At 36.3% G+C, this 14,198-nt stretch overlaps 1 protein-coding gene across 11 annotated transcripts in view; it reads right to left on the bottom strand.

The window, feature by feature from the left end:
- PPFIA2 (PTPRF interacting protein alpha 2) overlaps window positions 1-11,440 on the bottom strand; it is a 407,328-nt gene extending 395,888 nt beyond the window's left edge. For 7 of the 11 annotated variants that reach the window (XM_060111668.1, XM_060111670.1, XM_060111669.1 and 4 more), the window contains exon 1: window positions 11,299-11,440. The gene's annotated coding sequence lies outside the window, so the exon portion shown is untranslated. The remainder of the gene's footprint in view (window positions 1-11,298) is intronic. The other 4 variants (XM_060111675.1, XM_060111678.1, XM_060111677.1 and 1 more) reach the window with 1 other exon arrangement.
- Between the last annotated feature and the right edge of the window lie 2,758 nt (window positions 11,441-14,198).

The following is a 14,198-nucleotide window of genomic DNA, read 5'->3' as shown; positions in this document are numbered from 1 at the left end:
GGGTTAAAAAAAAACTGGATATTATCCTGAGGTGACTTTTTTAGAGGAAAGAATAAAATATATCTCTTTTCCAACTATTATCAGCAATTCCACTGACTGCAGTACCTTAAAGACATGTATCATTTTGATTTATAAATAACTACAAGGAAGAATTGATTGTGAACTGAAAACAAAAATAGGACAAGTAGTTTATTTAAAAATAAATATGTATATTACAGATATTTCTAACAAATATCTAAGTATATCTGTCTAAATTTTATGTATTAGACCAATTAACATATACAGTTTTTCAAGGTAATCATGAGAAATTGGCAAGAAAGCAGATTAAATATTTTCAAATCCATTAAGTTCACACTTACCGACAAGTCTGGCACAGGATTTTCAGCTAAATATTAAGTATTTCATGATAATACCTTAATTTTGGAAATAATAGTCATGTAGAAATCAGGTAGAGAGATGAGAACTAGATAAAACAGTAATAAGTAGCATTATCTAAAATAAGATATGCAAAATTTTCAGAAAGAAGTCTAATTTGAATCTAAGGGATATGCAGACAACTTCCCTCTATTTTGCTATTTTCTTTTAAGAAAAAAACTTATCAAGTTCTAAATCATAAGAAATAGATTTTAAGTTCATTTCCTATCTCTTCTGTTTTTGAAGTAAAGAATGATGACTATAATGGTAACCAGAAATAGCAAGAGGACTATAATTTCTCTATTTTTTCTTCTGAGCAGCTCCATTTCAATTGATGCTACCGGGATTCTGATATGAATCAATGTTTGCAATATCAATATCACATTCTCAAAATACTATTAAATAAAAGAAAATGAAGCTGACTGAAATCAGTGCATAACATGTACTGATATTATGCTATGAAACTAACTGAGATTATATCATAGTGTGAAAGACTTCCAACCTGGAGATTTAGTCAATGACAGAATGCTCTATAGTCAGTATATGATCTATAGACAGTCTTGTTTTCTTCTATTCAACTGAACAGGTTCCCAAAAAACCCAACCAATACCAAGTATCAAAGTTTATAATAAATATGCTTTGATTTATAAGATATAGTAAATCAAATAAAATTGGAATATTTCATATTCGGATCTCTCCTTTCTTTAATATTTCTGAAACTTATTTTTCCTTATTTATTACTCCTTCCAGATGTAAATGAGAGCATTCAACTGAGCCACTCAGCCAGATAAGAATTCCAAAGTGCATAGAATTCTAAGTCTCTTGAGATTAGTGCAGTGGCAAAGAAATTTGGCTATTTCTCTTAAATGAAGCCCTCCAGGCAATACATGCACATAGTCCTCACTTTGCATGATACAGCGTTAACCAAATCTGGTGAGTATAAGAACTATGTCCTAGTTTTGCATGGCTCTGTGGCAATTCAGTTGCTGTGTAAAGCAAGGCCACAGCTCCTCGGGTTCCAACATGCACTGGTTTCTGTTAACACAGTAGCATGCAAAGTAAGAACTGCCTGCAGTTACTTTTAGATGGTAGATTAGTCTTTATTCCTTTGCCTCCAGCAACCCCAAAACTAGATTGTGAATCCTGAAAACATAATGCAGTAGCTATGTGTAATCCAATATTAAAATTGGAATTCTTCTCAATTTTAGCTTGGCCCAAAGGCTAAGAACAATGCTATGGTGACAAGCATCCCCACATCCTCAAGCAAGGAGTTGAACCAGGTCTTGCTAAAATACTGTAAAGAAATGTTCTGCCAGAATTGAAAAGCATCTTCTCTTAATGGGGCATTATTGACATATTGGGTAGGAAAAAATATATATCATTTTATATACATTAAGCACATTTAATATGGGATCTATCCTCTTAACAAAATTTTAAGTGCACAATGCCGTACTATTAACTGTAGCTGCAATATTGTACAGCAGGTCTCTAGAACTTACACATTTTACATAACTGACACATTATACCTGTTGGTTATCAACTCCTCATTTCCCACTCTCCATAACCCCTGGAAACCACTACTCTCTGCTTCTATGACTTTGACTACTTTAGATACTTCATATAAGTAGAATCATGCAGAATTTGTTCTTCTGTGACTGTCTTATTTTACTTAACATAATATCTTCAAGGTTTATCCATCTTGTTGCATTTGGCAGGATTTCTTTCTTTTTAAAGGCTGTATAATATTCCATTGTGTGTATATATGTATGTGTGTATGTCTGTCTCTGTGTGTGTGTACACATATCACGTTTTCTTTATCCATTCATCCATGTAGATCTTTTGCACATCTCAGCTGCTGTGAATAGTGACCCAGTGAAAAATCTTTTTGAGACTATGATTTAAATTCTTGTGCATAAATACCCAGAAGTGAGGTTGCTGGATCACATGGTACTTCTATTCTTAATTTTTTGAGGAATCTGTATACTGTTTTTCACATTGGCTACACCATCTTGCATTCCCACCAACAGTGTACAAGGGTTCCAATTTCTCTACATCTTCACCAACATTTGTTATCTTCTTTGTGTATAGTACAGTATCTTTGTTTTTCAGGATGTGTGGCATCTTCAGATATGGGCACCAAAGCCTGTCCCTGTTTCTCACTCCTTAACCCTAAAGCACACCCCCCCACACCCACACACAGACACATACACACACATTTCTGAGGACTAGATGTGGGCTGTACAGGAAGGAGTGCATCTTGAAATATAGTTGACCCAAAAGGACCACCTGGAAGGATTAAGCAAACTAGCCTGGTGGTGGATGAGTGGAATCCCTGAGGATAAGGAGTGTATTAATTTCCTATTGATGCTTTAACAGATTACTACAAATTTAGTGACTTAAAACAATACAAATTTATTCTCTTACAGTTTTCGAGACCAGAAATCTGAAAATTAAGGTATTGGCAGGGCTGTGTTCCTTCTGGAGACTTCAGTGGAGAATCTACTTTCTTGCTTTTTCCAGTGTCTAGAGGCAACCTACATCCTTGGCTCAGAGTCCCACTCTCCATCTTCAAAGAGCACCAGTTTAATTTCTGATTCTACCTTCTCATCTTCTTTTTCTGACTCTAACCCTCTTGCCTCCCTCTTATAAGGACCCTTATGATAACACTGGACCACCCAAGTAACTCAGAACAATCTCCCCATCTGAAGATCCTTTAAACGTATCTACAAAGTCCCATTTACTGTGTTAGGTAACATATTTTCAAGTTCTGGGAATTAAGACGTGGACATCTTTGGGGGACCATTATTCAACCTACCACAAGGGGATATTAAAAATGCAAGCCAGAGTAGGCTTGACCTGAATCACAGGATGTATGAGGATACTTCAGATTCAAAACAAATAACACTTTCTTGACCAGCCCAGCCAGGAGTTTGTTTGCTTGTTTTTGTTTTTGCACCCTAAAATAAAAATGTCAAATATAATTTTAAAAAATTCCATCCACTGAATTTTCATTATATTTATTTTCATATATATTGGGTTGGCCAAAATTTTGTTCGGGTTTTTCTCTAAGAGCGTACAAAAAATCCGAACAAACTTTTTGGCCAACCCAATATATAGTCTTACATTATCATTCTATGTGTTTTCTTTCCATATAAATTCTAACTCCTTTAGCAGAGATTTATCTAACTATGTTCTGTGGGTTCTCAAAAAATACATTCATTCAAAAAACCCCAAAGCCATGGAAGGAAGCTTGGCGTAGACAGTTGCCTATATGGTGGTAGCAAGGCCTTCTTAAGGTCTCTGCTAAAAAGTAACTCCTTTCAGGTCCCAGTACCTGATATTCTCCCATGATACATTATTTTTCTATTCTAAGTCATTGAAACCTAAGGCATAATTAAAAGGTAACACATTATTATAATTAGTCACTAACACTAAGTGAATCATTTCCACAGATTCTGTCCAACCTTAAGCACCTCAAGTGCAAACTCAGTGGGAAGAAGTACATTAAGTTACTCATTCTTTCATTGTCCACAATGCATTTGCCAAATGTCTTGCACATAAAATAAGATTGCTTCAACAAGTAACTATTGAGGGATAATAGCGCAAAGCGAATTTTAATCAGTCATGGGAAGGAGATGCATCATTTCAGACCAGAGGTAACACCCAGGGAGAGAATTCCATAAAGAAGAAAATTATCAAAAAGGGAAAGGGAAGAAAAGATACATCTCACTTATTTTTCAATATTGTTTATGATATCTTTGGAAACTGTGGCAGGAAGACTCTAAAATGGATCTCAATGATCCCATTTCCTAAATTTCATGTCTTTGTGTAATCCTCTCCCCTTGAGTATGAGCTGGAACTAGTGAAAATGTAGTAAAAGTGATGAGATGTCACTCCTGAGACTAGGTTACAAAAATTGTGATCTCTCTCTCTCTGTCTCTCTCAGTCTCTGTCTCTCTCAACCCTCTGGAGAGGCTGCCACATTACAAATATTGCTATGGGGAGGTCCATGTGGCAAGAAACTAATGTCTCATGCCAATAAGCAGCCAGGAAATAAAGCCATATAAGTGAACTCAGAAGCCACTCCTCCCCTACTTGAGATTAAGGTGACTGCAGCCCGGCTGATACTTTGATTGCAGGCTTATGAGAGACTTTGAGTCTGAGGATCCAGGCAAACCACACCAAATCCCTACCCACAGAGACTGTAAGATAATAAATGCTGCTGTTTTAAGTTAGTTGGTTTTGAGTTTTACACAACTGCGTAATTGTTTATGCAGGTATAGATAACTAATACAGCAACTAAACTCAATATTCACAGAGTTCTAATAATATTCACCATAAAAGGGCTCATGAATAAAATAAAAATATTTCACAGAATTAATTTTTTTGTACCAGTGAATCAATAAAAGAAATAAACATTTTTCTTGTTCTGGTTTTTATGCATTTGTACAACTCTAATTATATTTCTAAAAGTAAAGGAATGCTGGGGAAAAAACACTAAGGGATCAACCAATTGACTGCACTGTTATTAACAATTCTCAGTATGAATTATAAAAAGTATGCAAGGGCTTCCCTGGTGGTGCAGTTGTTGAGAGTCTGCCTGCTAATGCAGGGGCCACAGGTTCGAGCCCTGGTCTGGGAAGATCCCACATGCCGTGGAGCAACTAGGCCCGTGAGCCACAACTACTGAGCCTACGCGTCTGGAGCCTGTGCTCCGCAACAAGAGAGGCCGCGATAGTGAGAGGCCCACGCACCGCGATGAAGAGTGGCCCCCGCTTGCCACAGCTAGAGAAAGCCCTCACACAGAAACGAAGACCCAACACAGCAAAAATAAATTAATTAATTAATAAACTCCTACCCCCCCCCCCCAAAAAAGTATGCAAAACTCACAATGTATCTTCTTCCATATACATTTCTGTTGCCTTGGCCATTTCTGAATATTTAAGAATTCTTAAATTTCTAAGAAAAATATTTTTTTGTGGTGACTACTACTAGATTCAATTTTGATACCTTAAAGCCACATGTAACTATCAGGTATGATATGGAATCTTATAAAGAAAAAGCAATTTCTTTTCAATTATGTACGAATGACTCAGTCAAATTGACACAAAAGAATGTTTAAAAAGCACTGTGATTTTTAGCTGCTGAATATACCATCATGGCAGATGACTCATGTTTTATTTTTAGCCTGAGATATTTTACAACATAGATTAAAATACTCCTCATTCAATATCTGACCACATAGTAAAAATATGAACATGTGTATCCAATTTATTTCTACCTAGTGCTTTAGTAATAAATAAGGCAATTTAAAAGCATCCTTTCAAAGAGGCACTAGAAAGTATATGACATTCTTAAAACTCCATGTAAAGAATTCCCCCATAGGAGCATTTACAGATGATCTAGCCACACTCTGCGCACACACACACACTAGTCAAAAAAATAAAAATACGTTTTCCTTAGAAAACATATCTTTCTGCTCAACTGATCACCACTACATGTCAATTGACTTCTGTTTCTTCTAAATGGTTTAGCGTTTTATATTCCTCAACCCTAATGTCCTTAGGCAGCTCCCTAACCTCATTCCTAATTTCCAGTGTTACGTAATTGTCTGAACAAGTAGGCCCCCCCAAAATGACAAAACAATTTATCCAGAACTGTGCAATCATAAAATCAACATATAAGCTAATTTAATTTCAACATACTGTGGTTCTGTCATGCAGTTTCGTGTTCGTGCTAATACATGGGGCTGTATAGCTTGCTTAGAAGTATGAGCTTTAGAGCCAGGATACCAAGGTTCAGATCTTGACTTTGACACTGATTAGATATGTAACCTTGGGCTACTTACTTAACATTTCTGTGTTTTACTGTCTCATATATGAAACTTATATAATAATAGTACCTGTTTCACATGATTGTTGGGGGAGTAAATGATTGCACAAGGCAAGTGCAAATAAGGTTTAGCTGGTAGTATAGCACAAGTAGCAACAGTGGCAACAACAATAGTCATTGCAATATTGTTTTGATGTGTTTTGTTTTATTTTGAATCACATACAGGTAGGGGCGGAAAAAAAGCTGGCTTTTCAATTCTTCTACCAGGTATGTGGCCTGCAGGCTCTCCACTCTCATAATCCAATAATAAAGAATGTGGCACCATAATTTCATCAGGAGACATTGTGACTGAATAAAAAGTTGAGGGAAAAAGACTTAAAAATGCATATTTACACATTTAAACCTTGCATATTTGACTTACAAAACCATGAAGCAACCAGGCTTATCTTATGAAGCAGAGACATAAACCAAGGTGAACAGATCTCAGTATTTTTGCAGGTTTAATTGGGACCTATAATTAAGTATGGTTTCTTGAAGTCTTCTTGTATATAATGGCTTCAGCAAAACTTTTCGTCTACAATACATATTACTGTATTTTCATTTCTTCAGAATTTATTATTGATCAAGGTATTTCTCAAGCCATATCATGAATTCTTCTCTCAGGAAAGGAATTAAAGATTTTTTGACAGTTTTTTTGAAAATAGGCAAAAAAAAAATTAACCTACTAAAATGGGATCCAATTAGTCCTGACCTATTTGATCTCCTGCTACGTTTTTCTCCACTAGATGAAAAGATACTCTTTCATCCTTAAACCTCATACACTTAAAAGGATATAGAGTTCTACCTTTTGACCTTGATTTTTTTTTCTCTTAAGGAACAAGATTTTTTTTGCATGTGAAAGAAAATAATTTTAATCTTAAATCTGTGTTTATTATGAATCTAGAATCATTTTTTGTTGTTGAAATAAATCACAGATAGACATTACTTAATGAGAGAAGTGGAAGGCTTACATAGAAAATGTAGATTTTCCTCTGAATTTCTAAATTTTATGTAATGAACATGTTTAATTGTGTAATGAATTAAACATAAAAAGGAAGATATCTTCCCCCTCCCTCTCAACTGGGAGGTCTTACTGGAAAGTATACATTTCAAATGAGATAATTTCTCAGTAATTTTTAAGACCTTAAGGCTATTCCGATTCACTAAGCGTTATGTTATATGATAAATTAGTTAAAACTGATTTACAAAATATAATTATTTATTTTAGTTACAATTCTCTTCCCTTACGACAACTCTCAGCTCAGACTTAGGGAGATACATCCAATTAGTTTGGGGAAGGAAGGGAAAAGAAAAACAGATAAATTAAATAAGTCACATTTATAACTATGAAGAGTTTTATAGGACACTTGAGCTGAAAAATCTATACATAACTATATCATACTATTGGATTTAGATTTACATATTCAGAAGAAGGCATTTATACTTTTTAGTAACAACATTAACCTAGAAACTGCAAGAGAACATGGGTTCTCTTTAGTAAAATGAAAATCAATCAATAAAAACTTCTAAAATGTTACAAATGCTCTCAAGTTCTCTCCCCTTCACTATTCAGCATGTTTCCTTAAGGCCAACACTTTGTTTTGTTCACCGCTCAATTTCCAGCACCTGGATCAATGTTTACATATGATAGGCACTCAATAAATATGATTGACTGGATGAATATACTATTTCCATTCAAATCAGGGTAGAATGATCAATAAGGAAGTATTGACATTATTTTTTTTAAACAAATTTATATATGGGGTTTGGAATCTGCAATATAGAATACCATAACCAATGTGATAAGAATAATCCTATTCAGATAAATTTGTTGAGGGACATTTTAAAATAAACCACATAACATATATTTACATGAATGTCACCATGGGTATCATTATTCCAGGAGAGAAACATGAAGATGACAAAAATACAGATCCCATATCTTACTCTGAGAGTTTCTAATTTAGTAGACCAAGAGTTGAAAATATTTGTTTCTAAGAAATTAGATTTGTTTATGTAGGATTGTTGTGGATAAAGAGTCAGAAGAAGGAAAATGAAGATATAGGACCCTGAGGAAAAAACAGAATTTTTAAAAATAATTTGAGGCAAATCCTTTGCGGCAAATTAATTTGCATAACTTTTGGCCATTTCCTGTGCCTGTGGAGGGGTGGTGTGTGGAATGTGTGGTTTAGAGGTGTTACTAATTTAACCTACCTAATCCTTTTCATATATATAGGCACACACTTATACATACACACACACACACACACACACACACACACTATTATGGAAAGAGATTCATTCCTTTTCTTCTTTAAAGTAGTGGCTTTGAGTAGACTGGATTCAAGTTATCTATTGCATGTTCCATGACAATTACCATGTACTGTAATAAAATATATTTGAGCACAGGAAACTGTATTGCAAATATTGTTAGAGCTAAGATATTTGCTATCTTTGAGTAACTTTGAAAAGCAGAGTTATTTCTTCTAACTCAGAAAAACCTTTAGATCTGATATTCTACTATCAAAGGATACTCAAAATCAAAACCACAGAAATAAAACATTGTAGGATTCAAGAAATTATAAGAAGTTACTAAAGGTGGCATATAGTATATAAACCTTTATTAATGGGCAAATTTATCCTCAAAGGTAAAACTGGACCAACTGACTACTGACTTGAATCTGATTTGTTTCAATAGCAGTTTAAAAATGTGATAGGGTTAAGCAGACCTTGCTCTGTTATATATTCTTTTTTTAAAAAATAAATACAATACATAAAATTATTTCAAATTTTTATGATGTTATAATTGGGTAAATGACTTTTTGCAGACATATTTTCTTCTTGATTTAAAGTTTTTTTCAGTATCATGAATATTTGATGTAACAAAAATTGTGTAATGGTCAAATTACTTTATTCATATTAGTAATATAAGCTTTTGTCAAGAATATGTAAATTAAAAATTATGAAATATACCCTAAAACAAAAGTAAGCTTCTACCTTGATTATTAGAGTTAGGTATAGGTTAGTTAAGTGTAATCACAATGAAAGGAAAAACAAATTATTGGATTCTAAGATGGTTCTATAAACATGAAAGTTTGCTTTTAGTGGATTTTATCACCATGCTGATTCTCCATCTTATAATATTAAGCAATATTAATTATTGTCTCTGAATATACATTTCTTAGCCCTAAATCATCCCCCAGGTATCTCTCTATCTCTCCTTCTCTTTTTAGTTAATCTTTTAGGTGTAGTATACATTTTTCTCTCTCCATATCTTTACTAATCATTCAATTCCAAACTTGTCTCCATTTCCACATTTGTACTGAATCTTATCTTGTCGAGGGCACAATAATCTCATATGTTGCCAAATAAAATTCTTATTAGATGTCAGTACTACTATAGCATGGGTAAATCTTCGCTCCTTAAAATCTTAATCCATGAAACTTGTCTTCCATAAAAATATTGGATTTTCTTTTAGTTCCACTCTTAACCTCACGATCACTCCTTCTCAGATTCCTCATGGATGCTTCTTCACCTGAGCTCCCCTGAAACTGGTATTCCACAGAATTCTATCCTTGACCCATCTGTCTTCTTACTCTGTGATTCCCTCAGATGATCTCATTCATTCATAGAGTCATAACCACCAGCGACAATATATACTGATGATTCCTAAATCATTACCTGTCCTGGTGCCTAATGTCACCAAGAAATCTCAAATATAGTATATCCAAACTGAAGTCTTTATCTTTTCAACTGTCCCTCATACCTGAATTAATAATACCAATATTCATCACCTAGATCAAACTTTGAGAAACCCCTGTATGATTCCTTTCTCTGTCACATTTAATTGATCACTCAGTCCTGCTACTTTTACCTTGTAAGTCAGTCTCAAATTTCTTTGCACATAGAGTAAACTGGAAAGCTGATTAAAAGGCATATCCTACACCTTATCCAAAAGTTTCTGATTCAGAGGATCTGGGGCTGAAAATCTGCATTTCTAGTATAGGAAGTTTGTTTTTTTTAGGATGGCAAGATCTGAACATGTTTACAGGCTGCATATTGGCTGTGGATAAGGAATCACCAAAGAAGAAAAGAGGGAACTAATAATGTTGTTAGGCATGTAGGCACCCCCTTTGTTGTGACATCAGTCCTATAACGTTTGGTAATGCACAGTACTTTGAAAGTAGTGGAGGGGTGGGAGATGTATAAAGGTAAAGATCCTATTATTTTTACCCGACCTTGTCTTTTCTTAGCTGTATAAGTCAGTAAGATGTTTTTTTCTGCTTCTTTTTCAAGTCTTACTGTTCTATTTTATACTGCATTAGAAAAGATTATATTCTTTGTTTAAAACAAGAAGCCCAAAATGGAGTTGCTTACGCTAAGCCCCTCACCAAACTGAGACAACTTACAGTGTTGGCTCTCCCAGAAATGGCATCTTAAACCAGTCAGGAATCGCCAGATCAGCCTTAATTAAGGAATCTGCCTGATAGACGCCTGCCATCCCTTAAAGGAAAGTAACTTTGTTGTAACCAACGTGCTTTTTTGCCTAGTTTATTTTCCTCGTTCCTACTCCCTTCTGACTAAGAAAGTCTTTCATTTTGAACAGCTCCTGGGAGCTCCTTTCCATTTGCTAGAATGGATGCTTCTCGACTGAATCGGCTTTTGCTCATATATAACTCCTAAACTTTTTTTTTTTTTTTTGCGGTACGCGGGCCTCTCACTGTTGTGGCCTCTCCCTTGTGGAGCACAGGCTCCGGACGCGCAGGCTCGGCGGCCATGGTTCACGGGCCCAGCCGCTCCGCGGCACGTGGGATCCTCCCAGACCAGACCGGGGCACGAACCCGCGTTCCCTGCATCGGCAGGCGGACTCTCAACCACTGCCGCACCCGGGAAGCCCACTCCTAAACTTTTTTAAATGCCGCAGTTTATCTTTTAAGAGCTCTTCGTGTGAGAAGAGGGAACCGCAGGAGACCCCCGACGGCTGCAGGAGCGACGAGCACCCCGACATGGTACCTGCTGAGCCCTGAGCCCGAGTCCTTCTCGCCGCCTCAGGAGGTGCTGGGTCGGTCGCTCGAGGAGCCTCCGCGGCTTCTGCCTGAGGAGCTTTCAGACTGTGTTTGAACTTATCTTTTTCCGGGGTCGCTGCGGAAACCTCGGACTGGGTCCAACTTAGAAACGGACCGAGTTGCGGGTCAGAGGTGGGTCCGACTTAGAAACGGGACCGGGTTTGGGGTCGGACCGCGGACAAGTTAGGAAAGGGACTGGTTCCGGGTCAGACTGGGCCGGACTGAAGTTGGAGTGGGCCCAGCGTGAGGCGTCAGGGGAATAAATTCTGTTTTAAGGCCGAACAAGCGGGTTAACCTTACCCAAGATAAACCGTGAATTACAGCGGCCACAGCAAGAACTTTTAACCTGGATAAGCTTTTCCACCTACGAGGTGCCCTAGGAAAAAGGGAGTTCTAGGCCAAGCACTCACTAAAATGAGTAGAAGGAAAACTATTTTTCCGCCGCCTCCTGAGCTTCTGGTGGACATCGCACTCGCTCCAGAGCCTGTAGAATCCTGGGGAAAACTGGCAGAAGAAAGCAAAGGGTAAGAATTCTTATCAAAGTCAGCGCTCCCAGATTTCTATTTGTGGTGCCTGGTTGAGAGAGGAAAGTAAAATTTTTGTCTCTTCCTTCCCAAATTCAGCCTGGCAGGCAAAAAGCACTTGTAAGAATTAGATCTTTTAACTGACTTGTGAATTTGCTTTTGGATACCCATTGGTTGTTGATTCTTTCCCAGGGAAAGCTTCTGCCTTCTTGATTGTCTCGTTGGCTTGGCAACAGTCAGGTGGCGGGGAGTCCCCCAAATATGGCTGGACAGAAATGTGGGTTGCACTCTGTTTGCGGCTGGGTTCCTACTGACTGTTGCAGCTCTCAGGGGAATTGTCTGAGTTTTTTTTCTTTTGGTTGTCTTTAGGAGTGGCGCTGGGTCTTGGGAGGGTAGTATCTTTTGACTCTCTTTGGGAGCACCTCTTGCGTCCATGGGGTTGTTCAGTACTGCCAGTGAAGTCCCTGAGAAGGGGCCGAAATGACAAAAAAAAAAAAAAAAAAAAAAAGGTAGGGGATATTCCATCTTTGTCATCTAGCTAATTCTGGGCTTGCCTGTATTTAAAATTATTTGGCTCTCTGAGGCTAGCCTCTGAGGACCACCATTACCTCATTTGAAAAGCAAAGATAAACCTATGTAACTGTAAAAGTAATAACAAAGATCACACTGGATATGTAAATGAAAATGTTTTGAAACATTACAGTTATTCATCAAAGGCAAAGTTGTACTAACTGTATGTCTATCACTTTCAAATTTTAAAAATAAGTTATAATTCCTGTTCTTAGGCTTTTTAAAGATGTTTTCTTCTGCCAAATGTAAAATTTGTCATAGCGTGTGAAAAAAAATAATGAAGAGCTTATTCTTATAAGGAATAAAGATTCTTATTCTTTATAGGAATAAAACATGGAAACTGAAAATTTGCTCTGTCCAAAGTTTTGGGTTTTTTGGGTTTTTTTCACATTCCAAAGCATATGGTATCAGAACATGTATTGCAAAATAGTTTTATATCATTATATAAAAGATTACTAGTGCCACTTCTGGCATTGTGCATTATGTTTGAATTTACATTTCAAATGCATAGTGTTGAGAAATATAAAAAGTAAAGTGATGGCTAAAAATTACCACAGAAATATTTCAGAGGACAATTACCAGTAAAAGCAACAAAGAAGAAAACAAACACACATGAAATCTAAAAAGATTACTTGATTATAAAAATTGAGTAAAAAGAAACATTTTGAATGGAAATAAACTTCACTGAGAATGCTCAAAGTACGGACTTCCTATATTTTATATACTTTAAAAACCAACAAAATGTCACCTACAAGTGACTCCCAAATTGAGATAAAAAGGTTTAGAAAATAGAGATGGACTGTGGAGAAATGGCTAAACTCAGTAAAAATTTTGAACAAGTAAAAGTATCCAAAATTTTGAGATTGACAACTTAGACTTCAGAGTCATGTTGCCTCCTCCAACACTTAGTGGTTAGGTTGCAAATGACTCAGCAACCTGTGAATCTCATTTCCCTCATCTGTGAGATAAAGATCGTCAAGGGCCCCCTGAACAACATTATTTGGAAGATTAAATGAAAATGTCACAAGTAAAGTGGTTGGGACAGCGCCTGGCACTTAGGCACCATTCAGCAAAGGGCAGCTCTTATGAAGCATGGGTGTTGTAGCTGCTGCTTATAAGTGTTAGACAGCGACATGGTTCCCTCCTTTTGGGGCTTGGGTCAAACTGATCCATTCGTTTAGAGGGCACCATCTCTGAGGAACCACATGATTCTGGAACTCTGCTGGGACATCCATCCATTTCTGGTGCCTCAGGCAGTAGAATTTAAGGGTTAGAGCTTAAACTTTGTGTCAGACTACTTGAGTGAACTCCTGGCTCCAAGACTTCGAAATGCATGATCTTAATTAAGTCACTTAACCTCTTTATTTATCTATACAATGAGGATGAAAATAATAGTTGACTAAATGGGTTATTGTGAAATTTAAATAACATGTTTCATATAAAGCACTTAAAACAGCATATGAAACATAGTGCTCAATAAATAAATATCAATCACTGCCTAATCTACCATTTTATCCTTCAGTGTGTTGTAAAAATAGTAATGAGGTTATCCACTAAGACTATCTAAATAGAGGCTTATTACTTATGCTTCATTTCGCCACATAACTGTTCTTCTGATAAATCCTGAACTGAACTCTTTTTCTGATTTAAATTAACCTCAGAAGAGTAAGCTATATATATTCTGGGAAGGTAAAAAGAGTAAAAAAGGAAGTGGTTAAAAGCTTAGATTTACAAGAATTGAGTAAGGAAAGAG

Source organism: Mesoplodon densirostris, chromosome 11, assembly GCF_025265405.1.
Source record: "Mesoplodon densirostris isolate mMesDen1 chromosome 11, mMesDen1 primary haplotype, whole genome shotgun sequence".
Classification (NCBI taxonomy): Eukaryota; Metazoa; Chordata; class Mammalia; order Artiodactyla; family Ziphiidae; genus Mesoplodon; species Mesoplodon densirostris.
This window is presented reverse-complemented; position numbering and strand designations above follow the sequence as displayed.